This window comes from Cucumis melo, chromosome 8 (assembly GCF_025177605.1).
Source record: "Cucumis melo cultivar AY chromosome 8, USDA_Cmelo_AY_1.0, whole genome shotgun sequence".
NCBI lineage: Eukaryota > Viridiplantae > Streptophyta > Magnoliopsida > Cucurbitales > Cucurbitaceae > Cucumis > Cucumis melo.
This window is the reverse complement of record NC_066864.1, coordinates 9,858,662-9,862,901: the sequence shown is the minus strand read 5'-3', so window position 1 is coordinate 9,862,901 and position 4,240 is coordinate 9,858,662. Positions and strand designations below refer to the sequence as shown.

Sequence of the window (4,240 nt, the reverse complement as noted above, 5' to 3'; positions counted from 1 at the left end):
GTAACAATATTATATTAAATATTCTACATTTCATTTATTTTTAAATTAGTAAGTATAATATCATGATATGCAATATTTCATTTCATATATATCATCTCAGTCGTAAAATTTAGGATGATAGTGCTTTCAAATTCAATAACTTTACAAACTTGCTTTCAATAACGTTTATTATTGTGATTAACCATAATTGTATTATTCAAATTATGCAATTCAGAACATAACACTATTAGATTAAATATTGTACATTTCTGTTTAATTTAAATTAAAAAGTTAAATATAATGATATACACTATTTTATTTGATATATACAATCTCAGTAGAAAAATGTATTATCAGATTGCTTACAATTTCAAAAACTATAAAAAAGTAGGTACATAACAAATTTCTACTGTGTAAATTAGAAAGCAAATAACAATATTTAAATTACTTCATTCTAAAATACAAATCTGTTCCTTCAGTTCATGTTAAAAAAAAACAGAAGCAAATAACGCATTCTTCTAAAGACCTTGGGAGAGCAATTTAAAGCTTGGTGCTTCAAATCCTTGAGCATTAAACTCTATCATTCCCTTTTTTGGCTCTGCAGAGCCAAATTTCGTTGTGTATGGCGATCTCAATATTCGTGAAGATAAAGTCTCTCTCCTCATGCTCTTCTTGACTGTTTGTTGATAAGTCTGTTATTCCATTCATTAATTATTTAGGTACATTTTCAATATGACGTTGTTATTAATACTAGAAATATACATACATTAATTGAAAGTAGTCCTAACAGGTACAGGTCTTTGAGCATGTATTTTTCCCAACTTTCTCTTCTACATTAACCACATAATGTTTAATTTTACAATATAACTATATATATATATATATATATATATATATATATATATTTGAATATATTAATATCAATCATTTAATTACTTACCTTCATCTTTATTGCTTATTTCTCAAATTTTTCTACTTCATTCAGTAGAGCAGTGCTGTATATGTTATCATCAAACAATTTATTTTGTCCTTCCTATTAATATTCATAATTAGTATGTAATATACAATAGAAATTACAAATATAAATTACCTCTTTCCCGTCATTTTCTTTTTCATAGTTTCCATTCTGTTCATTATTATAGTTAGTTTGGAAAAATATACGTCCATATATATTTAACACAGGAATGAATAGAATATGTACCTGTTGATTAGTAACATCCCTCTGAATTTCATGTTCAACATTCTCATTGTGTGTATCCCCTTCACCTTCATCATTATTGTCATCCCTTGGTATGTTATCATTATTTTTCACTGTTTGATTTACCTTTTCTTTCAACATATCCTTGAGACTTTCGATCTCCTTAATCAGCTTGCCAATTTATTATTTAAACATTAATTGTTGGCCAGAATGAATTCTTGAAATTTCAGGAAGTAATCAGGAATTTTCTCATTGGATGCCTCACCTTGCCGTGAGCTTTCACCTCTCTCAAATGTAACATTAGTTTCCTCCCTCATTAGATTTTCATGGAACGTTCTTCTTTCCACGAAATCTTCCTTAAACATTGCCTCAAATTTGAACTGTTCCATAAATCACAATCATATACGTGGGGTATAATATTATCGGTATGTATAAAATATAGAGTTGCAAAATCAAACCTTATCATTATTGAAGACCTTCTCAGCTAGATCTTTCCATTTAGGATGGCTGTCTACAACCCAATTCAGCATGCAAATCTTATTATCATCAACTTTTTGTGCATAGAATATTGATAGTCTGATCAAGAGTGGGATGCACTCATAGATCCATACTAGTAAAGAGTAAACAAATCCAACAATGCCAACAACTAGGGCAGTAAGGTTTTTTTTTCTTTTTATAGATTTATTGATAGAATCAATCAGCACATTGTAACCTAACCCACCCCATGGAAACACATCAAATTGTTCTTCATCATCAATTAATTTGATGTGTTCCAAATCACATCCTGTTGTGAACCATTTCCCTAGGAGAAAATTCTCTAAGAAGTATATTTTAGCCATCTTAATTCTATATTCCTTCTTCAATTTTTTCGATTCATTAAATAGGAAAGAGACCCTAGACCTAGGTATGGGATATTCATTCTTAAAGTATTTTGATAGAAATTTGTCCTTCACCATCGAAATATCAACGGTCGGCAATGGACCACTGTTTAAGCCTGTTATAGCTTCGAATTCCTTAATGCAAAATTTGGCAATAGTTCCTTCGAAATTGAACCATAACTCATCATCCTTCGTCAATGTACATTGACGTCTGATTATGTGGTATAGTAGTTGGCTTTGGAATTTGGTGAATTTGATGTCTAGAAAATTTCCAAAAGTTGTTTTCCTAAACATTTCTAGTTCCCTGCTGTTCAATTTTTTTTAATATTCCTAATTACATCTAATCTTGCATGTATGTTCAACTTTTGTACTCTAGATCATTGACTCCTTTTAAGGATCAATGGTGCACCCTGCACACAACATATAAAGGACAACTTTGTTATATGTATACTTTATATATACTAGTATAAAACAGTACCTAAAGTATATTTCATCATAGCTATGAATACCTTATAATCTTCCTTCTGCTCTGTTCTTTTTTCTCCCCTTTTTTTATCCTCACTCCTTTTCTGTATCAATATTAGTAACATAATTTGTCAGTGATAACTAAATACAATATAATAAACTGCAATATTATATGCATAAATGTTATATACCTATGTTTTTTATTTTGTTGATCTTGTCTTCTCATTTGTTTTTCCACCGCTTCTTTCTTATCACTTTTCTTCATCTTCTTCTATTCACTTGCTCTAACATCTTTCTCAAACTTCCTCTTTTTAGATACCTACATTTCATATAAACAATAACAAACTTTTAGTATTATAACGGTAGTTATCTACATATCTACATTTGAAATATACGTACATTTTCAGCAGCAGTTTCCTTTCATTTTCCCTTGATCACAGTTTCGAACAATTTTCTTCTCGCTATTGGTACATTGTCCTTCTGATAATCGAATATAATTAACATTAGTTTCAATTTATACGTAAATCTAAATGTAATATACAATTTTATAATATGTAAAAATCATCAATATACCTCATCAGACTCCGATGAGAAGTTTTCAAGTACACCATGCGATGTTTATCCTTCATTATTCTACAAAGAAATATAATTAAGGAAATCAATATATATATATATATATATATATATATATATATATATATATATATATATAAGTACATATATACGTCAGTACAAATATACACCATATCTAATATATGCAATATATATACAACAGTACATATTACTTGAACTTACTTGTTTTCCTTCCTTCTTTTTGGGCATTTTGGCTTCTAGAGTTTCGAAAACCATATCCGTTCTCATAAATTTTTTATCGTCGTACACCTCTATTTGTGTACTTGTCGGTCTTTGTAATTCTTCTTCATCATCCTCAGGATAAGTTGTTTGTATTGGTTGGTAATCCAGTGGTTCTTCATTTTTTATGTCCTCCTACGATATTTACACATTTTAAATATTTTTTGAACTATATATACAATATTTAATTGTAATTCAGTAAATATCAAATATACCTCTGCATTATCTTCTATCAAAATAGGATTATCCTTCCTAGATTTAATCTTCTTCAGCCTTGATCAAAGGCATCTTTCGCTTCTTCTAACCATATTTTTCTTAACTTATCCTACAGAGTATGCAACAATATAAAGTATGATTGAAGGTATAACAACTTCCATTACTGAAATATATACAGACTTCAACATGGATTATTGAAAAAATGCATGTTTAATCAGGAAATACCTACAACATGCATTACTGAATATAATTTGTAAACATATATTTTCTTTTTTTACATTTTTTCGACATTACATTCACAGTAAAATGGTCCATATATACCCCCTTTGTTTTCACTTAATAATCGAAACAAAATAACTTACCTGAACTGTAAAATTATTCTGAAAAGGATGTTGCAAGGAAAATGGCTGAATATTTAATTTCTGCTGTAGGTTGAGTTCTTGAAAACCCTAAACAAGTTTTCAAGCTCTACCACTGTCGAAATACATTTTCATATATACCCCATTTAGTTCACAGTAAACAGACGGAAACAATTATTTACTGGAATGGAAGAATGCGGAAGAACACTCATCGGAATCGACGAACGCTGCGGAAGTGATGAAACCCTAACGATTTGTTGCAAAATAACGCCGAGGAAGAGGATGTGTAATGT

At 29.3% G+C, this 4,240-nt stretch overlaps 1 long non-coding RNA gene across 1 annotated transcript; it reads right to left on the bottom strand.

The window, feature by feature from the left end:
* Positions 1-393: 393 nt before the first annotated feature.
* On the bottom strand, positions 394-911 carry LOC127150493 (uncharacterized). The gene is made up of 2 exons (XR_007822867.1): positions 746-911; positions 394-671 (listed from the first exon to the last, which is right to left on the bottom strand). It is a non-coding gene; the product is annotated as an uncharacterized LOC127150493 (long non-coding RNA).
* Positions 912-4,240: the final 3,329 nt, after the last annotated feature.